This window comes from Arachis stenosperma, chromosome 9 (assembly GCF_014773155.1).
Source record: "Arachis stenosperma cultivar V10309 chromosome 9, arast.V10309.gnm1.PFL2, whole genome shotgun sequence".
NCBI classification, from domain to species: Eukaryota; Viridiplantae; Streptophyta; class Magnoliopsida; order Fabales; family Fabaceae; genus Arachis; species Arachis stenosperma.
The window spans coordinates 119,515,694-119,541,752 of NC_080385.1; the positions used below are offsets into that span (position 1 = coordinate 119,515,694).

The window sequence follows — 26,059 nt, forward strand, 5'->3', positions numbered from 1 at the left end:
TGTGATAGTATTATATATAGTGCTTTATATGATGTATTTGTTTAGGATTAATTTTGTTGAATTTATAATTTTTTTATAACTCTTGTTACTTTATGAATTATGTTATACTTGTTTATGTTTGCTATGTATGTTATGTTATTTATCTAAATGCTATATTTGAAAAAGGTTAATTTAACAAGAAGATGAAAACAATACAATTTATTCAAATAAATAAATATTTAGGTCTATATGTTAAAATTACATAAACTTTTTGAAAATGACATGAAACAACATAATCATACTTTTAAAGTACTATATCACTGACTCGATATTAGAGCATTAGGACATCCTTGCCTCGTATGACGACACAGATAGTGCAGGACTTTGAAAACTCCACAGTCGCATTGCTACACATTGAGCCTAATGTGATATAAAGTCTGGTTCTATCCCTCCAGGGGCTTCGTCTTTGCCACACTAAAAATCGAAGCCCTACAATCATAGTGAGTGACCGTCATCTTAGGTAGTAACTCTCTGTTCTCTATTGCTGGTAGCAGTTGTTGTGAGTATACTTGACCAAATTTTAGTTGAGCTTGTGCCTTACGACCCTTGCACACAAACAATTGTTACATCCGCTCATAAGTTTCCCTCACAATAGCAGTCACAGGAAGGTTCCTCGTTCCCTTAAGTATAACATTGATATACTCGTAGAGATTCGTTGTGATATGATCAAATTGACGACCTTCCTCACAGTGCTGGAGCCAAAGTGCCTTCCTAAATCTTAGTGCCTAATCAAGCATATCTTTTGATAACCTCTTCAAGGCATCCAAGTACCAATCGCATCCTTCCTTACTGGGACTACAAGCTGCATTTATAAGATATCGCTTTCCCTCTTCAGATTTGAATCGAGTATTGAAGTTGGAAGACATATGACATATGTAATAAGCATGGTAAGCTGTTGGAGGATGCCAACTGTAACATCCTCACCACCAGAATGTCACGCTTCCAGCTGCGCCACTCCGATAACAAGGATATTACGACAATTTATATATATATATATATATATATATATATATATTAATAATAAGTAGGATCCTGGTGCACGAAATTGTGATCACTACAACTTCGCACAACTAACCAGCAAGTGCACTGGGTCATCCAAGTAATAAACCTTACGCGAGTAAGGGTCGATCCCACGGAGATTGTTGGTATGAAGCAAGCTATGGTCACCTTGTAAATCTTAGTCAGGCAGACTCAAATGGGTATAGATGATGAATAAAACATAAAGATAAAGATAGAGATACTTATGTATATCATTGGTGAGAACTTCAGATAAGCGTATGGAGATGCTTTGTCCCTTCCGTCTCTCTGCTTTCCTACTGTCTTCATCCAATCCTTCTTACTCCTTTCCATGGCAAGCTTATGCAAGGGTTTCACCGTTGTCAGTGGCTACCTCCCATCCTCTCAGTGGAAATGTTCAACGCACCCTGTCATGGCATGGCTATCCATCTGTCGATTCTCAATCAGGCCGGAATAGAATCCAGTGATTCTTTTGCGTCTGTCACTAACGCCCCGCCCTCAGGAGTTTGAAGCACGTCACAGTCATTCAATCATTGAATCCTACTCAGAATACCACAGACAAGGTTAGACCTTCCGGATTCTCTTGAATGCCGCCATCAGTTCTTGCCTATACCACGAAGACTCTGATCTCACGGAATGGCTGGCTCGTTTGTCAGGCGAGCGCTCGGTTGTCAAGCGATCAACCATGCATCGTGTATCAGGAATCCAAGAGATATTCACCCAATCTAAGGTAGAACGGAGGTGGTTGTTAGTCACACGTTCATAGGTGAGAATGATGATGAGTGTCACGGATCATCACATTCATCAAGTTGAAGAACAAGTGATATCTTGGAACAAGAACAAGTGGAATTGAATAGAAGAACAATAGTAATTGCATTAATACTCGAGGTACAGCAGAGCTCCACACCTTAATCTATGGTGTGTAGAAACTCTACCGTTGAAAATACATAAGAACAAGAGTGATCATTGGCTTCGGTCCCAAAGAGGGAACCAGAAGAACCAAGATGAAAATACAATAGTAAAAGGTCCTACTTATAGGGAACTAGTAGCTTAAGAATTACAAAGATGAGTAAATGACATAAAAATCCACTTCCGGGCCCACTTGGTGTGTGCTTGGGCTGAGCATTGAAGCATTTTCGTGTAGAGACTCTTCTTGGAGTTAAACGCCAGCTTTTGTGCCAGTTTGGGCGTTTAACTCCCACTTTGGTGCCAGTTCCGGCGTTTAACGCTGGGAAATCTGAAGGTGACTTTGAACGCCGGTTTGGGCCATCAAATCTTGGGCAAAGTATGGACTATCATATATTGCTGGAAAGCCCAGGATGTCTACTTTCCAACGCCGTTGAGAGCACGCCAATTGGGCTTCTGTAGCTCCAGAAAATCCACTTCGAGTGCAGGGAGGTCAGAATCCAACAGCATCTGCAGTCCTTTTCAGTCTCTGAATCAGATTTTTGCTCAGGTCCCTCAATTTCAGCCAGAAAATACCTGAAATCACAGAAAAACACACAAACTCATAGTAAAGTCCAGAAAAGTGAATTTTAACTAAAAAATAATAAAAATATACTAAAAACTAACTAAATCCTACTAAAAACATACTAAAAACAATGCCAAAAAGCGTATAAATTATCCGCTCATCACAACACCAAACTTAAATTGTTGCTTGTCCCCAAGCAACTGAAAATCAAATAAGATAAAAAGAAGAGAATATACTATAGACTCCAAATTATCAATGAAACTTAGCTCCAAATTAGATGAGCGGGACTAGTAGCTTTTTGCCTCCGAACAGTTTTGGCATCTCACTTTATCCTTTGAAATTCAGAATGATTGGCTTCTTTAGGAACTCAGAATCCATATAGTGTTATTGATTCTCCTAGTTAAGTATGATGATTCTTGAATACAGCTACTTTATGAGTCTTGGCCGTGGCCCAAAGCACTTTGTCTTCCAGTATTACCACCGGATACATACATGCCACAGACACATAATTGGGTGAACCTTTTCAAATTGTGACTCAGCTTTGCTAGAGTCCCCAATTAGAGGTGTCCAGGGTTCTTAAGCACACTCTTTTTGCCTTGGATCACAACTTTATTTCTTTCTTTTTCTTTCTTTTTCTCTTTCTTTTTTTCGTCTCTCTTTTTTTTTCCTTTTTTTTTTTGTATTCACTGCTTTTTCTTGCTTCAAGAATCATTTTTATGATTTTTCAGATCCTCAGTAACATGTCTCCTTTTTCATCATTCTTTCAAGAGCCAACAATTTTAACATTCATGAACAACAAATTCAAAAGACATATGCACTGTTAAAGCATACATTCAGAAAACAAAAAGTATTGTCACCACATCAAACTAATTAAGCTAGTTTTAAAGATGAATTCGAAATCCTGTACTTCTTGTTCTTTTGTGATAAAAATATTTTTCATTTAAGAAAGGTGATGGATTCATAGGACATTCATAACTTTAAGGCATAGACACTAAGACACTAATGATCATAAGACAGAAACATAGATAAACATAAGCATAAAAATTTCGAAAAACAAGAAAATAAAGAACAAGGAGATTAAAGAACGGGTCCACCTCAGTGATGGCGGCTTGTTCTTCCTCTTGAAGATCTTATGGAGTGCTTGAGCTCCTCAATGTCTCTTCCTTGTCTTTGTTGCTCCTCTCTCATGATTCTTTGATCTTCTCTAATTTCATAGAGGAGAATGGAATGTTCTTGGTGCTCCACCCTTAGTTGTCCCATGTTGGAACTCAATTCTCCCAGGGAGGTGTTGATTTGCTCCCAATAGTTTTGTGGAAGAAAGTGCATCCCTTGAGGCATCTCAGGGATTTCATGATGAGTGGGGTCTCTTGTTTTCTCCATCCTTTTCTTAGTGATGGGCTTGAGGTCATGCCTTCTCAGTTAAACCGGCTTTCTTCTTGAATCTCTCTTCCATTGAGCGCCCTCTTCACAAATGTCAGTGAGGACTTGGTCCAACCTTTGATCAAAGTTGACCCTTCTAGTGTAAGGGTGTTCATCTCCTTGCGTCATGGGCAAGTTGAATGCCAACCTTACATTTTCCGGACTAAAATCCAAGTATTTCCCCCGAACCATTGTAAGCCAATTCTTTGGGTCCGGGTTCACACTTTGATCATGGTTCTTGGTGATCCATGCATTGGCATAGAACTCTTGAACCATTAAGATTCCGACTTGTTGAATGGGGTTGGTAAGAACTTCCCAACCTCTTCTTCGGATCTCATGTCGGATCTCTGGATATTCACTCTTTTTGAGTTTGAAAGGGACCTCGGGGATCACCTTCTTCAAGGCCACAACTTCATAGAAGTGGTCTTGATGCACCCTTGAGATGAATCTCTCCATCTCCCATGACTCGGAGGTGGAAGCTTTTGCCTTCCCTTTCCTCTTTCTAGAGGTTTCTCCGGCCTTGGATGCCATAAATGGTTATGGAAAAACAAAAAGCAATGCTTTTACCACACCAAACTTAAAAGGTTTGCTCGTCCTCGAGCAAAAGAAGAAAGAAGAGAGTAGAAGAAGAAGAAATGGGGGAGAGGGAGATGGCTTTGTGGTTCGGCCATTATGGGTGGGTTTGGGAGGGAAAGTGGTTTGATTTTGAATGGTGAGGTAGGTAGGGTTTTATGAAGAATGGATGTGAGTGGTGAAGAGAAAGATGGGATTTGATAGGTGAAGGGTTTTTGGGGAAGAGGTGTTGAGGTGATTGGTGAGTGGGTGTAGAAGAAGAGAGAGGGTGGTGGGGTAGGTGGGGATCCTGTGCTGTGATGACAAGTCATCTTAGCCTAGTTTCACTAGTCTTTTTCTTTTAATTTCACTTGAATTATGCACTTTCTTGAGGCTTAAGCAAGCTAATGTAGGTAGATTTTCATGCTTCCTTTGATTGAATCAACCATATGTGAATTAATGCTTTTTCATGAGGTTTGATGCCATAATTGGTGCATATTAGGATATAATGATCATCTCATGATTTCAAGCATAGCTTTGATGTGTTTGGTTGATTTATGATAGGTGAAGAAAGCTTGGAAAAGGATTGAAGTGAGAAGGAATGGCTAGAAGCTAAGAGAGGCAAGTGAAATTGAACCAGGAAGGATGAAGTTGGAAGTGGAAATTTGCTCCCAGGGGTGTCCAACGTTAGCCCCAACGTTAGCCCCTAACTTGGAGGCTAACGTTGGGAATGAAAATAACTCCCAGGGGTGTCCAACGTTAGCCCCAACGTTAGCCCCTAACTTGGAGGCTAACGTTGGGAATTAAAATCCTCCCAGGGGTGTGCAACGTTTGCGCCAACGTTAGCCCCTAACTTGGAGGCTAACGTTGGCGCCATTCCAACTTGATGCAAGGCCAACGTTAGGGGCAAAGTTAGCCCCCTAACGTTGGCTCCAACGTGAAGTGCAGAAAGTGAGTTTTGCTGCATAAAAAAGTTAGCCATGAAGTTAGCCCCTAACTTTGAGGCTAACTTTAAAAACCCAACTTTGCAAAAACTCAATCCGGTTCAATTGATTCACTTGGGTCTCTCTCCAAACTTCAAGAAGCAATCAACCAAGGCCTCCTTCAACCCAATTCCACCAAGAGCAAAGGCCCAAACCAAGGCTTGAAGATCAATTGAAGAAAGTGTATAAATAGGCTAGAATTCAATTTGTTCGGGGAGTTCCCTTTTTAGAATTTTTCATAGAGCTTCCTTTTGAGAGTTTGGAGAGAGTTTTCTTTCTGTTTTAGGAGCTTGAGTGCCTTTGAATTTCTTAGTTTGATTGTTTTCAATTTAAAATACACTTGTCTAGGATCTTGGGATAGAGAATTGAAGGAATTCTGTTTCAATCTCACCTTGGATCTTGTTTACTTTCACTGCAATTGGAATTTCCTTTTTCTGCTACTTACCTTCCCATTTAATTCCCTTGCAATTTACAATTCCTGTGATATTGTTCTTGTTGGATCTAGGAAGGCATTGAGATCTAGACGTAGTTTTCTAGTCTCTGGGTCCTGAGATCCAATTGCCCATTTCAATTTTCTGTTTCTTACTTTAATTGTTCATTTAATTTTCTGTTTGAATTTAATTCAACCCATTCCCCATTTACTCTTCTGTTTGATGCAATTTACATTCTCTTTGTTTAATTCTTGCAAATTCAAGTCCCAATCCCCTTTACATTTCAAGTCATTTACAATTCTTGCCATTTAATTTCCTTGCAATTTACATTACTTGCTCTTTAAGTTTCTGCCATTTAATTTCTTGCTTCCTAAGATTCATCACTTTAAATTCTGTTTCCTTTAATTTCATGCCAATTCCCCATTCCCTTTACTTTCATTGCAATTTAAATTCTGCAAATCATCAATCAATCAACCAAATCTTGATCCGCTTGACTAAATCAACCACTAAGCTGAAATTGCTCAATCCTTCAATCCCTGTGGGATCGACCTCACACCCGTGAGTTTTTATTACTTGATGCGACCCGGTGCACTTGCCGGTTAGATTGGTGTGTTTTTGGGAGAAATTCATTTCTCAAACCCAAAAATATCCCATCAAGTTTTTGGCGCCGTTGCCGGGGATTGATTAGATTGACAATGATTAAGTGAGGTGGTTATTTAGATCAAGTACTTTTTCTTAATTTTTGACTTGCACACTAACTGTTTGAGACTTTGTCTCTACTAACTCTCACTGCACTCAAGCTACAAAATGTTCTGTGTATCTTTGCTGTTTTGGTTGTCTGGCATAAACCAGGAGAAAGTTCTCTACCTCTGGAATTTCTGAAGAAGAGCACCAAGAAATGGAGGAAAGGAATCCTACAGCAAGAGGAGAAAAACTGAGGCATTATGATTTTCAACCTCCATAATCAAAGAGCAAGATGTCAAGCTAGTGACAATAAAAGAGCGCTTGTTGGGAGGCAACCCAACCGGAGGTAATTTTTTTTTATATCTGTTTCAATAAAAAGGTTAATTAGTTTTACCTATATTGCAAGAAGCTAAGTTTGGTGTTGCACACCAAAACAATCTAAGGGAGAATGAAGGATTCTAAGTTTGGTGTTCCACCAAAATTCCATCATACAATATATTCTCACCTTCTGCATAATGCTAGCTTCAAGCATTTAGACAAACTAATTAACTATTCTGCTATTTTCAGTTTTATTGCTTTTGAAAAAAAAAAGGGAGAAAAACAAGAATTTCACACATGGTTAATGAAAACCTTTGGCAAGGTACTAAGTTTGGTGTTCCCACACCAAAGTAAGTTCAAAAAGCCACAAATAAACCATGCAGACTAACCACTGTTTCTAAGTGCTTGGAGAACAAGCAACTTCCAATATCACTGCAGAATATCATACAAACTTTTGGAGATTTTGAGCATCATCAACCAAAGAAGAGAAAGATGAACTTGAAAGCCAGCATTGATGATGATGAGAAGAGGGAAAGCAAGTGAACTCCAACAGGTTGTATTGTTAAGTGATTGTTTTACATCAATTGTTGCTGTGATTGAAAGTTAGATTGTATCCTTAATTGCCCTGTTTGTCTGCATCATTTAGTTTTCTTTTTATGTTCCTGCCTGCCTGCATAGCATAATCTCCCTTTATAATTCAATAAGCAAGATGGCTGATCATTCACAACATTCTTATCTTCAAAACTTGTTTGCACTCAATTTTCAAGAATGCATCACATGATAGTTCTTTGAAAAGAAGGATTGAGGGATTAAAATAATTTTGAGGAAAGCAAAAGATTAGGAGAAGTGGTGGTTCTAGTTGTATGATTATGTATTGAGGTTGCATGCTTGTGAAAACTTGCATGGGAGCTCATAGGCAGGATATGAAGTTCAAAGAAGTATTGTGGAGATTCTCAAAAATCAATTGATCCAAGAAGCAGCAACCAAAACAAAAAGAAAAGAAAAGAAAATACAAAAACAAAAAGAACATGGCCCAAGGCTCTGAGCATCAATTACTAGGCAGAAAAAGAAAGAAAGAAACAAAAACTCAAAGAGTTGCTATCCTAGTAAATGCTTGTGGTTGAAGTGTGTCAAGGAAAGAGGCTTGAGCAAGTAAATCCTGAGGGGTGCTTTAACACCTAATACCTTAAAACCAACTGGTTTAGGAGTATTGATTGAAAGCTTATCTAAAGAGCCGCCTTGAGACATGACACTTAGAGTCGAGGTCAAAGCACAGAAACTATAAGCTGCTTCAAGGTGATTACATATAAAGAGATCTCCATGATACCATTTGGATGAAAATCCTAAAGACCTAAGACTCCCAATGTGTAAGGACTAGTGAGCACTGAAACCCTTGCTTGAGCATATAATCTAGAGTTCACCCCACTGTTGCTTAATCACTTCTCTCACTGAAATTTACAAGTGTTCCTCAATCCATCTTAATTGAAAGAACCTTTGAGCATAATTCATTTCTTGCTTGGGGACAAGCAAGCTTTAAGTTTGGTGTTGTGATGACAAGTCATCTTAGCCTAGTTTCACTAGTCTTTTTCTTTTAATTTCACTTGAATTATGCACTTTCTTGAGGCTTAAGCAAGCTAATGTAGGTAGATTTTCATGCTTCCTTTGATTGAATCAACCATATGTGAATTAATGCTTTTTCATGAGGTTTGATGCCATAATTGGTGCATATTAGGATATAATGATCATCTCATGATTTCAAGCATAGCTTTGATGTGTTTGGTTGATTTATGATAGGTGAAGAAAGCTTGGAAAAGGATTGAAGTGAGAAGGAATGGCTAGAAGCTAAGAGAGGCAAGTGAAATTGAACCAGGAAGGATGAAGTTGGAAGTGGAAATTTGCTCCCAGGGGTGTCCAACGTTAGCCCCAACGTTAGCCCCTAACTTGGAGGCTAACGTTGGGAATGAAAATAACTCCCAGGGGTGTCCAACGTTAGCCCCAACGTTAGCCCCTAACTTGGAGGCTAACGTTGGGAATTAAAATCCTCCCAGGGGTGTGCAACGTTAGCGCCAACGTTAGCCCCTAACTTGGAGGCTAACGTTGGCGCCATTCCAACTTGATGCAAGGCCAACGTTAGGGGCAAAGTTAGCCCCCTAACGTTGGCTCCAACGTGAAGTGACAGCAAATTCGTTTTGCTGCATAAAAAAGTTAGCCTTGAAGTTAGCCCCTAACTTTGAGGCTAACTTTGAAAACCCAACTTTGCAAAAACTCACATCCGGTTCAATTGATTCACTTGGGTCTCTCTCCAAACCTCAAGAGCAATCAACCAAGGCCTCCTTCAACCCAATTCCACCAAGAGCAAAGGCCCAAACCAAGGCTTGAAGATCAATTGAAGAAAGTGTATAAATAGGCTAGAATTCAATTTGTTCGGGAGTTCCCTTTTTAGAATTTTTCATAGAGCTTCCTTTTGAGAGTTTGGAGAGAGTTTTCTTTCTGTTTTAGGAGCTTGAGTGCCTTTGAATTTCTTAGTTTGATTGTTTTCAATTTAAAATACACTTGTCTAGGATCTTGGGATAGAGAATTGAAGGAATTCTGTTTCAATCTCACCTTGGATCTTGTTTACTTTCACTGCAATTGGAATTTCCTTTTTCTGCTACTTACCTTCCCATTTAATTCCCTTGCAATTTACAATTCCTGTGATATTGTTCTTGTTGGATCTAGGAAGGCATTGAGATCTAGACGTAGTTTTCTAGTCTCTGGGTCCTGAGATCCAATTGCCCATTTCAATTTTCTGTTTCTTACTTTAATTGTTCATTTAATTTTCTGTTTGAATTTAATTCAACCCATTCCCCATTTACTCTTCTGTTTGATGCAATTTACATTCTCTTTGTTTAATTCTTGCAAATTCAAGTCCCAATCCCCTTTACATTTCAAGTCATTTACAATTCTTGCCATTTAATTTCCTTGCAATTTACATTACTTGCTCTTTAAGTTTCTGCCATTTAATTTCTTGCTTCCTAAGATTCATCACTTTAAATTCTGTTTCCTTTAATTTCATGCCAATTCCCCATTCCCTTTACTTTCATTGCAATTTAAATTCTGCAAATCATCAATCAATCAACCAAATCTTGATCCGCTTGACTAAATCAACCACTAAGCTGAAATTGCTCAATCCTTCAATCCCTGTGGGATCGACCTCACACCCGTGAGTTTTTATTACTTGATGCGACCCGGTGCACTTGCCGGTTAGATTGGTGTGTTTTTGGGAGAAATTCATTTCTCAAACCCAAAAATATCCCATCATGCGGTCCACAGATCCTGAGGTGCCAAGGAAAAGTCATCCCTGCACCAAATGGCATGCAAAAATGCGTTTTGAGCCAATTCTGGCGTTAAACGCCGGGCTGGTGCCCATTTCTGGCGTTTAACGCCAGGTTCTTGCCCCTTCCTGGCGTTTAACGCCAGTCTGGTGCCCCTTTCTGGCGTTAAACGCCCAGAATGGTGCCAGACTGGGCGTTAAACGCCCAACTGCTACTCTTACTGCTGTTTAAACGCCAGTAGGTTCTTCCTCCAAGGTGTGCTGTTTTTCATTCTGTTTTTGCTTTTTCAATTGATTTTGTGACTTCTCATGATCATCAACCTACAGAAAACATAAAATAACAAAGGAGAATAGATAAAATATAACATTGGGTTGCCTCCCAACAAGCGCTTCTTTAATGTCAGTAGCTTGACAGAGGGCCCTCATGGAGCCTCACAGATACTCAGAGCAATGTTGGAACCTCCCAACACCAAACTTAGAGTTTGAATGTGGGGGTTCAACACCAAACTTAGAGTTTGGTTGTGGCCTCCCAACACCAAACTTAGAGTTTGACTGTGGGGGCTCTGTTTGACTCTGTTTTGAGAGAAGCTCTTCATGCTTCCTCTCCATGGTGACAGAGGGATATCCTTGAGCCTTAAACACAAAGGATTCTTCATTCACTTGAATGATCAGTTCACCTCCATCAACATCAATCACAGCCTTAGCTGTGGCTAGGAAGGGTCTGCCAAGGATGATGGATTCATCCATGCATTTCCCAGTCTCTAGGACTATGAAATCAGTAGGGATGTAATGGTCTTCAATTTTCACCAGAACATCCTCTACAAGTCTATAAGCTTGTTTTCTTGAATTGTCTGCCATCTCTAGTGAGATTCTTGCAGCTTGTACCTCAAAGATCCCTAGTTTCTCCATTACAGAGAGAGGCATGAGGTTTACACTTGACCCTAAATCACACAGAGCCTTCTTGAAGGTCATGGTGCCTATGGTACAAGGTATTGAAAACTTCCCAGGATCTTGTCTCTTTTGAGATAATTTCTGCCTAGACAAGTCATCCAGTTCTTTGGTGAGCAAAGGAGGTTTGTTCTCCCAAGTCTCATTTCCAAATAACTTGTCATTTAGCTTCATGATTGCTCCAAGGTATTTGGCAACTTGCTCTTCAGTGACATACTCATCCTCTTCAGAGGAGGAGTACTCATCAGAGCTCATGAAAGGCAGAAGTAAGTCCAATGGAATCTCTATGGTCTCATTTTGAGCCTCAGATTCCCATGGTTCCTCATTAGGGAACTCATTGGAGGTCAGTGCACGCCCATTGAGGTCTTCCTCAGTGGCGTTCACTTCCTCTCCTTCCTCTCTAAATTCGGCCATGTTGATGGCCTTGCACTCTCCTTTTGGATTTTCTTCTGTATTGCTTGGAAGAGTACTAGGAGGGAGTTCAGTAATTTTCTTGCTCAGCTGTCCCACTTGTGCCTCCAAATTCCTAATGGAGGACCTTGTTTCAGTCATGAAACTTTGAGTGGTTTTGATTAGATCAGAGACCATGGTTGCCAAGTCAGAGTGGCTCTGCTTAGAATTCTCTGTCTGTTGCTGAGAAGATGATGGAAAAGGCTTGCCATTGCTAAACCTGTTTCTTCCACCATTATTGTTGTTGAAACCTTGTTGAGGTCTCTGTTGATCTTTCCATGAGAAATTTGGATGATTTCTCCATGAAGAATTATAGGTGTTTCCATAGGGTTCTCCTAGGTAATTCACTTCTTCCATTGAAGGGTTCTCAGGATCATAAGCTTCTCCTTCAGATGAAGCGTCCTTAGTACTGCTTGGTGCATTTTGCATTCCAGACAGACTTTGAGAGATCAAATTGACTTGTTGGGTCAATATTTTGTTCTGAGCCAGAATGGCATTCAGAGTATCAATCTCAAGAACTCCTTTCTTTTGATTAGTCCCATTGTTCACAGGATTCCTTTCAGAAGTGTACATGAATTGGTTATTTGCAACCATTTCAATTAGTTCTTGAGCTTCTGCAGGCGTCTTCTTCAGATGAAGAGATCCTCCAGCAGAGCTATCCAAAGACATCTTGGATAGTTCAGACAGACCATCATAGAAAATACCTATGATGCTCCATTCAGAAAGCATGTCAGAAGGACATTTTCTGATCAATTGTTTGTATCTTTCCCAAGCTTCATAGAGGGATTCACCTTCTTTCTGTCTGAAGGTTTGGACTTCCACTCTAAGCTTACTCAATTTTTGAGGTGGAAAGAACTTTGCCAAGAAGGCATTGACTAGCTTTTCCCAAGAGTTCAGGCTGTCTTTAGGTTGTAAGTCCAACCATATTCTAGCTCTGTCTCTTACAGCAAAAGGGAATAGCATAAGTCTGTAGACCTCAGGGTCAACCCCATTAGTCTTGACAGTGTCACAGATTTGCAAGAATTCAACTAAGAACTGATGAGGATCTTCCAATGGAAGTCCATGGAACTTGCAATTCTGTTGCATTAGAGAAACTAATTGAGGCTTAAGCTCAAAGTTGTTTGCTCCAATGGCAGGGATAGAGATGCTTCTCCCATAGAAGTCGGGAGTAGGTGCAGTAAAGTCACCCATCACCTTTCTTGCATTGTTTGCATTGTTGTTGTTTTCGGCTGCCATGTCTTCTCCTTTGAAGATTTCTGTTAGGTCCTCTATAGAGAGTTGTGCCTTAGCTTCTCTTAGCTTTCGCTTCAAGGTCCTTTCAGGTTCAGGGTCAGCTTCAACAAGAATGCCTTTGTCTTTGTTCCTGCTCATATGAAAGAGAAGAGAACAAGAAAATGTGGAATCCTCTATGTCACAGTATAGAGATTCCTTGAGGTGTCAGAGAAAAAGAAAAATAGAAGAAAGAGGTAAAAGAATTCGAACTTAATCAGATAGAGTTCGAATTGTGCATTGAGAAGGAGTGGTACTCCATAAATAGAAGGATGTGAGAAGAGAGGAAGAAATTTTTGAAAATTAAGTGAAAGATTTTGAAAATATTTTGAAAAACTTTAATTGATTTTCGAAAACCAAGAGTGGGAAAGAAATCAAGTAATTTTTGAAACAGATTTTGAAATTAGAAATTAAAAAGATATGATTGAAAACTATTTTGAAAAAGATATGATTAAAAAGATATGATTGAAAAGATATGATTTGAAAAACAATTTAAAAGATTTGATTTTAAAAATTAATGACTTGCCTAACAAGAAAAGATATGATTCAAACATTAAACCTTTCTCAACAGAAAAGGCAACATACTTGAAATGTTCAATCAAATCATTAATTGTTAGCAAGTATCTTTGAAAAAAGGAAAGAAATTGATTTTGAAAAAGATTTGATTGAAAAGATATGATTTGAAAAAGATTTTATTGAAAAGATTTGATTTGAAAAAGATTTGTTTTTGAAAAACTTTGAAAACTTGAAAAAAAATCTGAATTAAAAACAGAATCTTCCCTCTTGTGCCATCCTGGCGTTAAACGCCCAGAATGGTGCACATTCTAGCGTTTAACGCCCAATGCACTACCTTTTTAGGCGTTAAACGCCCAACCAGGCACCCTGGCTAGCGTTTAAACGCCAGTCTGTCCTTCTTCACTGGGCGTTTTGAACGCCCAGCTTTTTTCTGTGTAATTCCTCTGCTGCATGTTCTGAATCTTCAGTTCCCTGTACTATTGACTTGAAAATAGAACCAAGATCAAATAAACAATGCATGCAAGACACCAAACTTAAAATGAGACATTGGACTCAAACAAGAAACATAAAAATATTTTTGGTTTTTTATGATTTTTATAATTTTTTTGTGCTTTTTCGAAAATTATAAGAAAATAGAAAATAAAGGTTTCAGAATTCTTAATTTGAATTCCAGGAATCATTGCAATGCTAGTCTAAGACTCCGGTCCAGGAATTAGACATGGCTTCACAGCCAGCCAAGCTTTCAAAGAAAGCTTCGGTCCAAAACACTAGACATGGCCAATGGCCAGCCAAGCCTCAGCAGATCATTGCTCCAATAGCAAGTTTGATAGAAATCAACAAGCTCTTGTGATGATAAGTTGAAACCTCGGTCCAATAAGATTAGACATGGCTTCTCAGCCAGCCAGATTCCAACAGATCATCATGAAACTCTAGAATTCATTTTTAAAGAAATTCTGAAAAAAAAAATTACCTAATCTAAGCAACAAGATGAACCGTCAGTTGTCCATACACGAAACAATCCCCGGCAACGGCGCCAAAAACTTGGTGCACGAAATTGTGATCACTACAACTTCGCACAACTAACCAGCAAGTGCACTGGGTCGTCCAAGTAATAAACCTTACGCGAGTAAGGGTCGATCCCACGGAGATTGTTGGTATGAAGCAAGCTATGGTCACCTTGTAAATCTTAGTCAGGCAGACTCAAATGGGTATAGATGATGAATAAAACATAAAGATAAAGATAGAGATACTTATGTATATCATTGGTGAGAACTTCAGCTAAGCGTATGGAGATGCTTTGTCCCTTCCGTCTCTTTGCTTTCCTACTGTCTTCATCCAATCCTTCTTACTCCTTTCCATGGCAAGCTTATGCAAGGGTTTCACCGTTGTCAGTGGCTACCTCCCATCCTCTCAGTGGAAATGTTCAACGCACCCTGTCACGGCACGGCTATCCATCTGTCAGTTCTCAATCAGGCCGGAATAGAATCCAGTGATTCTTTTGCATCTGTCACTAACGCCCCGCCCTCAGGAGTTTGAAGCACGTCACAGTCATTCAATCATTGAATCCTACTCAGAATACCACAGGCAAGGTTAGACCTTCCGGATTCTCTTGAATGCTACCATCAGTTCTTGCCTATACCACGAAGACTCTGATCTCACGGAATGGCTGGCTCGTTTGTCAGGCGAGCGCTCGGTTGTCAGGCGATCAACCATGCATCGTGTATCAGGAATCCAAGAGATATTCACCCAATCTAAGGTAGAACGGAGGTGGTTGTCAGTCACACGTTCATAGGTGAGAATGATGATGAGTGTCACGGATCATCACATTCATCAAGTTGAAGAACAAGTGATATCTTGGAACAAGAACAAGCGGAATTGAATAGAAGAACAATAGTAACAAGTGGTACAATTAACAGTTAACAGATATCAATTAAACAAACTAAGTAATTATGCAGACCCAAGAAATTTCAATCAAATGCAGTATGACGCATACTTGTCCTACTAGTCGTGAGCTCACGTGTCGGTTAAAGTGCCAGACTTGAGACATCTGGTAGCTAACCTGTAAATTGTCTCTCTTGTGCATCCCCGGGAGGAATAATTCCGAGGAAGAGTGTCCTACTACCTTCTCCTAGAGGTATACTCAGGGGGTAACGTTACGAGGGAGAATGCCCTACCACCTTCTCCTAGAGGCCGTGCCATATAATGCATCCCCAAGAGGAATAAATTTCAAGGAAGAGTGCCCTACCACCTTCTCCAGGAGGTATCCTCAGGGGGGTAATGTTCTGAGGGATCGTGCCTTACCACCTTCTCCTGGAGGTTGTGCCATATAAAACGAGGGATGAGTCCCCTTCCACCTTGCAGACAGAGAGAATGTGGGAAAAAAATTTCGAAGGAGAGTGCCTTACCACCTTTTTCACATCCACACCGCAACCATGAGCAAGCGGGATAAGGTCATTATCCTTGTCCGATGCAGGTGCCACATCAATACACAAGCGGGATAAAATCCACGTCCTTGCCAATTCAGTTAATCCCCAACAACACGCTAGAAACTTGATACAAAATTTTTCAAAACCACAACTCGGCAAGTGCGTCGAATTATATCAAGTAATACCACAGTGAGTGAGTTATCATTCTCATGAGGATTAACAAACTATGCAATAATAATTAATTGACTATTCTAATTACACAAATAAAAAACAGAGGAATTAGGGAATTAAACGTGAATAGAGGCAAAAAAAATAGTAAACAGTGAGTGAAAACAATAATGGAGAGAATGTTAAGGTTTCAGAAATGTTCACTTTCTAGGAAAACAATCATTGTATTCATTTATTTAAGGCTTGCAGAGATCAATCATGATAAAATCATATAGAATTGAATTTCAATTCCTTGACAACTCAATTTCTCCTTAATTAACTAATCACCAATTCGTTGGTCAACCAACTAAGAAAAGAGGTTAAGAACAAATCTAATTTAGTTTCAAATAAGACTCAAGAATAGTCCTTAGGTTGAATTATGTCATTTATCCAAGCTAGTCCTAAACAATTGAAACTTATAAGAAAGAACGAATTCCAAAAGTTTTCTAATCCGAATTTTATGTCACTTATTCAAACTAGAGAAATTAAAAATGATAAAGTGTTGCACACTCTTTGAAACACTATTCCTAGTTAAATCAAAATGTCGTGAGAAAGAGTTTTCAAGCTAATTCCAATATTAATTTTTCCAAAATAATATTCAGAATCCAAAACAGAGATAGAATGTTTTCCAAAAATTCTAAATCTTTAGGGATGAAAAACGAAAACTCAATCATGAAATAGATCTCATGAAATAGATCAAAGCATAAACCTCAAATAAATTAAAGTAAAACACTTAGATTAATAATTCATAAAAAGATGAACAAGCTCCTAACTTTAACAAAGAAAATTAGTTTCTCACGGTGGAATGAAAACAAAACTGTAAAATGTGATGTGTCTCCAGAGAAAGTGAGTACTTGTATGAGTCTCCTCCCTCTTTTTAAATGCTAAGCGAACCCTAAAATTCAAATTCAAAATGAAATCAAAACAAAATCAAATATAATTCAAATCAAATCTTTTTCTAATAATTCATATTAGCTAGAGATCTTTCTTGTAATTGAATTTCAAAACTTGATGTATTGCTTTGTTGAAATCATGGGCTGGAACTTTAATCTTGGGCCAACAAAACACTTGAAGTTGGAGAGATTAGTGAAGGATTTTGGAGGCCCTAGAGGGTGGTTTAAGGAATGCATTGAACGCATGGCAAGATAAGTAGAACGCATGGTAAGTCAAGTAGAATGCAAGGATTGAGGGCAAGCCACTGGAGGTGTTATGTTGAACGCATTGGACTCCAAGTAGAATGCATGGATGCAAGTAAGACGCATGGTTCCATGCATTAGACGCATGGTTCCCAAGTAAGACACATGGGGTTGGCTTTGGCTCCTAGAGGTCTTTTCTTGGCTTGCATTGGACACATGCTGTGGTGCATTGAATTCACAGCTTTCTGTTTTGAACAGGACCTTCTATGCTTGCTTGTTGTGTTGTCCAGAGGCTTCTCTGTTTGCCTTTCTCCTTCCTTGTTCCTAGTGTCTCTTTTGCTTGCTTCTTTTCATCCTTGTTCTTGCTTATTTTTAACAATTTCCTACACATACCAAAGCTCAAAGTAACTTCAAGAAACATTGATTAAAGCACTAAAATCTCAATTATGAATAAGGAAATCACTAACTTTATTCAAAGAAATAATAAAGAAAACAACTAAAGATGCTCATGCATCACAACACCAAACTTAAGATCTTACTTGTCCCCAAGCAAGAAAAGAACTATGAACCAAGGAGTTCTTTAATTGGAGTAGGTTGAAGAATTGCTTTTGACATTTCAGTGATCAAGTGGTAGTAGGGTAAACTCTGAATTGTGTGATCATATATAAATTCTAGTGCTTGCTAGGCTTATAGTTAAAATTCTTATAACTTAGAAAATTTTTTTTGGATGATATTATAGAGGTCTCTCTATATATTTACACCTAGAAGATAGCTTTCCCCTTTCTTTCTCTTATTGTTATCATTATTTTCTTTTCTCATTCGTTTTTTTGGGGGTAATTGCACTTGGCTTTTACTCTAAATGTTCTATCTCAAGGCGGCATTTTAGGATGAGTTTTCAATTGACACTCTCGAACCAATTGATTCAAGGTATCGAGTGTTGAAGCATCCCTCAGATTTACTTGCTCAAGCCTCTCTCTTTGACACAGTCATACCACAAGCACTTAGCTAGGAAAATAACTCTTTGAGCTTTTGGTTTTTTTAACCTTTTTAGCCATTGGTACTCAAAGCCTTAAGCCTTGGGCCTTGCTCTTTGCTTTTCTTTTAATTTTCTTTTCTTGCTGCTTCTTGGTTTTATAGATATTTGAGAGCCTTCATAATACTTATGTAAACTTCATTCCATGTCTTTAGAGCTCCTTATGCAAGTTTTCACAAATACGTAACCTCATGACATATTCACATTATCAAAACCTCCACTTCCCTTAATCTTACTTGTCCCAAAATCAAAAATATTTCTTCAAATTTTCCATTCAAAAGCTCTTTATTGCATGCAAAAAGATATTGGGTACAAGCAATTTCAAAAATAAGGAGAAATGAAGAGGAATGAATCATGATTATCAACTAAGAACAAAAAAAGATGCAAGATATAATAAGTAAAAGTTCAAAGATAGAGTTACCTCACTCTTGATCATCTTGCTGATGAGCGGATAATTTGTACGCTTTTTGGCATTATTTTTAGTATGTTTTTAGTATCTTTTAGTTAGTTTTTAGTATATTTTTATTAGTTTTTAGTTAAAATTCACTTTTTTAGACTTTACTATGAGTTTGTGTGTTTTTCTGTGATTTCAGGTATTTTCTGACTGAAATTGAAGGTTCTGAGCAAAAATCTGATTCAGAGACTGAAAAGGACTGCAGAAGCTGTTGGATTCTGACCTCCCTGCACTCGAAGTAGATTTTCTGGAGCTACAGAAGCCCAATTGGCGCGCTCTCAATGGCATTGGAAAGTACACATCCTGGGCTTTCCAGCAATATATGATAGTTCATACTTTGCCCAAGATTTGATGGCCCAAACCTGCGTAGCAATTCGGCCTCAGAAATTCCAGCGTTAAACGCCGGAACTGGCATAAAACTTGGAGTTAAACGCCCAAACTGGCATGAAAGCTGGCGTTTAACTCCAGAAAAGGTCTCTACACGAAAATGCTTCATTGTTCAGCCCAAGCACACACCAAGTGGGCCCGGAAGTGGATTTTTCTGTCATTTACTCATTTCTGTAAACCTTAGGATACTAGTTTACTATTAATAGGACCTTTTGACATTGTATCTGTACCTCATGACATTTTTACACGTTTCATTGTATACCTTCCACGGCATGAGTCTCTAAACCCCATGGTTGGGGGTGAGGAGCTCTGCTGTGTCTTGATGGATTAATGCAATTACTACTGTTTCTTATTCAATCATGCTTGCTTCCATTCTAAGATATCACTTGTTCTTAACCCGGATGAATGTGATGATCCGTGACACTCATCATATTCTCAATTATGAACGTGTGCCTGACAACCACCTCCGTTCTACCTTAGATTGAGTAGATATCTCTTGGATTCCTTAACCAGAATCTTCGTGGTATAAGCTAGAACTGATGGCGGCATTCAAGAGAATCCGGAAGGTCTAAACCTTGTATGTGGTATTCTGAGTAGGATTCAATGACTGAATGACTGTGACGTGCTTCAAACTCCTAGCAGGCGGGGCGTTAGTGACAGACGCAAAAGGATCAATGGATTCTATTCCGGCCTGACCGAGAACTGACAGCTGATTAGCCATGCTGTGACAGAGCATAGGAACATTTTCACTGAGAGGATGGGAGGTAGCCACTGACAACGGTGAAACCCTACATAAAGCTTGCCATGGAAGGAGCCTTGCGTGTTTGATGAAGAAGACAGTAGGAAAGCAGAGATTCAGAAGATGGAGCATCTCCAAAACCTCAACCTATTCTCCATTACTGCTGAACAAGTACTAATTTCATGTTCTTTTGCTTTTCACAATCAATCCTGATAATTTCTGATATCCTGACTAAGATTTACAAGATAACCATAGCTTGCTTCAAGCCGACAATCTCCGTGGGATCGACCCTTGCTCACGCAAGGTATTACTTGGACGACCCAGTGCACTTGCTGGTTAGTTGTGCGGGATTGCAAAAGTGTGATTGCAATTTCGTGCACCAAGTTTTTGGCGCCGTTGCCGGGGATTGTTCGAGTTTGGACAACTGACGGCTTATCTTGTTGCTTAGATTAGGAATGTTTATTTTTGTTGGTTTAGAGTCTTTTAGTTGAGTCTAGTTTCATATTTTAAGTTTGGTGTCTTTTGCATGTTTTTATTTTTCTCTTGATTTTTCGTTTTTGCATGTTCTTAGTCCCTTTTTGATTCATAAAAATTCTAAGTTTGGTGTCCTCTTTGTGTTTTTCCTTTAAAATTTTCGAAAATTAGTGTTTGATTTTCTAAAAATTTTAAGTTTGGTGTCTTTTTGTTGTTTTTCTCTTTCCTCTTTTCAAAAATCAAATCTTTTTCATAAAAATTTTTCAATCATATCTTTTTAATTGCTGTTTTCAAAATCTTTTTAATTAACTAATTGATTTAGTTCTCAATTTGCTTTGATCTTGTTTTCTTTTTGATTTTCGAATTTTTTTTTATTTCTTTTTGTTCTATTTTATTTTTTTCGTCTAATTCAAAAAAAAAACAAAAAAAAATAAAATTTATCTATTTGCAATCATTATCATTTCTTTTTTGTCCATTATGGACCTAAGAGGGATTGATCAGTCCAAAAGGACTCTGGGGTCATATGCTAACCCCATTACAGCTGCATATGGGAGTAGCATCTGTACACCTCCCATCAAAGCAAGCAGCTTTGAGCTAAATCCTCAACTCATTATCATAGTGCAGCAAAATTGCCAGTATTTCGGTCTTCCACAGGAAGAACCTACTGAGTTTCTGGCACAGTTCTTACAAATTGCTGACACAGTACATGATAAAGAGGTAGATCAGGATGTCTACAGACTATTACTGTTTCCATTTGCTGTAAAAGATCAAGCTAAAAGGTGGTTAAATAACCAACCTACAGCAAGCATAAAGACATGGAAACAGTTATCAGACAAATTCCTGAATCACTTTTACCCTCCAAAGAGGATGACACAGCTAAGGCTGGACATCCAAGGCTTTAAACAAGAGGATAATGAATCCCTTTATAATGCCTGGGAGAGGTATAGAGGTATGCTTAGAAAATGCCCCTCTGAAATGTTTTCAGAGTGGGTACAGTTAGACATCTTCTACTATGGGCTCACAGAAAAAGCTCAGATGTCTTTAGACCACTCAGCTGGTGGATCTATACACATAAGGAAGACAATTGAAGAAGCTCAAGAGCTTATAGACACTGTTGCTAGAAACCAATACTTATATTCTAGCAATGAGTTCGTTCCAAAAGAGGAAGTCATGGCATTAGTCACTGATCCTAATCCTCAAGAACAGATGAATGAGCTTAATCAACAATTGCTCCTGATGACAGAACAGTTAGCAGAATTTAAAGAAATGCTCCATCATACTAAGGTTGCTAACAAGAACATAGAACTGCAGTTGAATCAAGCAAAACAGCAAATATCTAAACAGATAACAGAAGAATGTCAAGCAGTTCAACTGAGAAGTGGGAGAACACTGAATACCACTGCTCAAAGGAGCAAAAAGCCAAACAAGGAACAATTGACAGAGGACAACCAAACCACTGTTCAAAATCCCTCTGAGGACAGTAAGAGCCCAGAGAGGAATATTGGCGTTCAAACGCCAGAAAGGGAAGGAAAGCTGGCGTTAAACGCCCATTCCTTGCCCAGTTCTGGCGTTCAAACGCCAGAAAAGGGGGAAAAGTTGGCGTTAAACGCCCATTTTCCACCCAATCCTGGCGTTCAAACGCCAAGGGAGGATCAGACACCTGAGAGTGCTGATAATAATCCCTCTAACAAGGCTTCTTCAACCACTTCTGTAAGGAATAAACCTGCAGCATCTAAGGTTGAAGAATATCAAGCCAAGATGCCTTATCCTCAGAAACTCCGCAAAGCGGAACAGGATAAGCAATTTGCCCGCTTTGCAGACTATCTAAGGACTCTTGAAATAAAGATTCCGTTTGCAGAGGCACTTGAGCAAATACCTTCTTATGCTAAGTTCATGAAAGAGATCTTAAGTCATAAGAAGGATTGGAGAGAAACTGAAAAAGTGTTTCTCACTGAAGAATGCAGTGCAGTCATTCTGAAAAGCTTACCAGAAAAGCTTCAAGATCCTGGAAGCTTTATGATACCATGCACATTAGAAGGTGCTTGCACCAAGACAGCTCTATGTGATCTTGGAGCAAGCATCAATCTAATACCTGCATCCACTATTAGAAAGCTTGGGATGGCTGGAGAAGTCAAGCCAACCAGGATATGCCTCCAACTTGCTGATGGCTCCATTAAACACCCATCAGGCATAATAGAGGACATGATTGTCAAGGTTGGGCCCTTTGCCTTTCCCACTGACTTTGTGGTGCTGGAAATGGAGGAGCACAAGAGTGCAACTCTCATTCTAGGAAGACCTTTCCTAGCAACTGGACGAACTCTCATTGATGTACAAAGAGGGGAAGTAACCCTCAGAGTCAATGAGGATGAGTTCAAGTTGAATGCTGTAAAAGCTATGCAGTATCCAGACACACCAAATGACTGCATGGGCGCTGACATTATTGACTCTCTGGTAGAAGAGATCAATATGGCTGAAAGCCTAGAATCAGAGCTTGAGGACATCTTCAAGGATGCTCAACCTGATCAAGAAGAACTAGAGGAAGCAAAGGAATTTTCGAAAATTCCTCAGGAAGAGTATAAACCTACCAAACCTGAACTCAAACCTCTACCACCATCCCTGAAGTACGCATTTCTGGGAGAGGGTGACACTTTTCCAGTAATTATAAGCTCTGCTTTGAATCCACAGGAAGAGGAAGCACTGATTCAAGTGCTAAGGACACACAAGACAGCTCTTGGGTGGTCCATAAGTGATCTTAAGGGCATTAGCCCAGCTAGATGCATGCACAAGATCCTGTTGGAGGATAATGCCAAACCAGTGGTCCAACCACAGAGGAGGCTAAATCCAGCCATGAAGGAGGTGGTGCAGAAAGAGGTCACTAAATTACTAGAGGCTGGGATTATTTATCCTATTTCTGATAGCCCCTGGGTGAGCCCTGTCCAAGTTGTCCCCAAAAAGGGAGGCATGACAGTGGTTCATAATGAAAAAAATGAACTGGTTCCTACAAGAACAGTCACAGGGTGGCACATGTGTATTGACTACAGAAGGCTCAATACAGCCACCAGAAAGGATCATTTTCCTTTACCATTCATAGACCAAATGCTAGAAAGACTAGCTGGTCATGATTACTACTGCTTTTTGGATGGCTATTCAGGCTACAACCAAATTGCAGTAGATCCTCAGGACCAAGAAAAAACAGCATTTACTTGCCCTTCTGGCGTGTTTGCTTACAGAAGGATGCCTTTTGGTCTGTGCAATGTACCTGCCACCTTTCAGAGGTGCATGCTCTCCATCTTCTCAGATATGGTAGAGAAATTTCTGGAAGTCTTCATGGATGACTTCTCAGTATATGGAGACTCATTCAGCTCCTGTCTTAATCACCTAGCACTTGTCCTGAAAAGATGCCAAGAGACTAACCTGGTTTTAAACTGGGAGAAATGTCACTTTATGGTGACTGAAGGAATTGTCCTTGGGCACAAAATTTCAAGCAGGGGAATAGAGGTGGATAAGGCAAAGGTAGAGGTGATTGAAAAATTACCACCACCTGCCAATGTTAAGGCAATCAGAAGCTTTCTGGGGCATGCAGGATTCTATAGAAGGTTTATAAAGGATTTTTCGAAAATTGCAAAACCTTTGAGTAACCTGCTAGCTGCTGACACACCATTTGTGTTTGACACACAGTGTCTGCAGGCATTTGAGACCCTGAAAGCTAAGCTGGTCACAGCACCAGTCATCTCTGCACCAGATTGGACATTGCCATTTGAATTAATGTGTGATGCCAGTGACCATGCCATTGGTGCAGTGTTGGGACAGAGGCATAACAAACTTCTGCATGTCATTTACTATGCTAGCCGTGTTCTAAATGATGCACAGAAGAATTACACAACCACAGAAAAAGAATTACTTGCAGTGGTTTATGCCATTGACAAGTTTAGATCTTATCTAGTAGGATCCAAGGTGGTTGTGTACACTGACCATGCTGCTCTTAAATACTTACTCACAAAGCAGGATTCAAAACCAAGGCTTATCAGATGGGTGTTGCTTCTGCAAGAGTTTGATATAGAAATAAGAGACAGAAAAGGGACAGAGAACCAAGTAGCTGATCATCTGTCCCGAATAGAACCAGTAGCTGGGACGTCCCTCCCTTCTACTGAGATCTCTGAGACTTTCCCAGATGAACAACTCTTTGCCATTCAGGAAGCTCCATGGTTTGCAGATATGGCAAACTATAAAGCTGTGAGGTTCATACCCAAGGAGTACAGCATTGTGCAAAGAAAGAAATTAATTTCAGATGCCAAGTACTACCTCTGGGATGAACCATATCTCTTTAAGAGATGTGCTGACGGAGTGATCCGCAGATGTGTACCCAGAGAAGAAGCACAAAGGATCTTATGGCATTTCCATGGATCACAATATGGAGGACATTTTGGAAGTGAGCGAACAGCCACTAAAGTCCTCCAGTGTGGCTTCTACTGGCCTACTCTCTATAAAGATTCCCGAGAGTTTGTGCGTAACTGTGACAGTTGCCAAAGAGCTGGTAACCTGCCTCACGGATATGCCATGCCTCAACAAGGGATATTAGAGATAGAATTGTTTGATGTATAGGGAATTGACTTCATGGGGCCATTTCCACCATCATACTCAAACACTTACATTCTGGTGGCGGTGGACTATGTATCTAAGTGGGTAGAAGCAATTGCTACACCCACTAATGATACCAAGACCGTGCTAAAATTCCTCCAGAAATACATCTTCAGCAGATTTGGTGTTCCCCGAGTACTAATCAGTGATGGGGGCTCTCATTTCTACAACAAACAGCTATACTCTGCTATGGTTAGATATGGAATCCGCCATAAAGTGGCAACTCCGTATCATCCACAGACAAATGGGCAAGCTGAAGTCTCTAACAGAGAGCTAAATAGAATCCTAGAACGGACTGTGATAGCTCGAAGAAAGGATTGGGCAAAGAGCTTGGATGATGCTCTGTGGGCATACAGGACAGCATTCAAGACTCCTATAGGAACTTTTCCATACCAACTGGTGTATGGGAAGGCCTGTCATTTGCCTGTGGAACTGGAACATAAAGCCTACTGGGCAACCAGATTCCTAAACATGGATGCTCAGTTAGCTGGTGAAAAAAGATTGCTCCAGTTAAATGAGCTAGAGGAGTTCAGACTCAATGCCTTTGAAAATGCAAAAATTTACAAGGAAAAGGCAAAGAAGTGGCATGACAAGAAATTGTCAACCAGAGTCTTTGAGCCAGGACAAAAAGTTCTGCTCTTCAACTCCAGGCTCAAATTGTTCCCAGGAAAACTCAAATCCCGGTGGAGGGGTCCGTATGTGATCACAGGAGTGTCACCATATGGATATGTTGAGCTTCAGGATATTGATTCTGACAGAAAGTTCATTGTTAACGGACAGAGAATCAAGCATTATCTTGAAGGCAATTTTGAGCAGGAATGCTCAAAACTGAGACTTGAGTGATTCTCAGTGAAGGTCCAGCTAAAGACAGTAAAGAAGCGCTTGCTGGGAGGCAACCCAGTCATTAGGAGGTTATATGATTTGTTCTTACAGAGGCAAGTATCAAAAAATGAAGGAATTCACAGAGTTATAGAAGGATTCAGCTCAAAAAGCAGAGAAAATGAGCTTACTGGCGAAAAAACGCCAGTAAGGGGCATTTTGGGCGTTAAACGCCAGAATGGGTACCATTCTAGGCGTTTAACGCCAGGAATGGTGCCATTTTGGGCGTTAAACGCCAGAATGGGCACCATTCTGGGCGTTTAACGCCAGGTGTGC

General features: G+C 39.6%; 1 non-coding gene across 1 annotated transcript; it reads left to right on the forward strand.

The window, feature by feature from the left end:
- The first annotated feature begins 12,348 nt into the window (after positions 1–12,348).
- On the forward strand, positions 12,349–12,456 carry LOC130952050 (small nucleolar RNA R71). The gene has a single exon (XR_009074231.1). It is a non-coding gene; the product is annotated as a small nucleolar RNA R71 (small nucleolar RNA).
- The last annotated feature ends 13,603 nt before the right edge of the window (positions 12,457–26,059 follow it).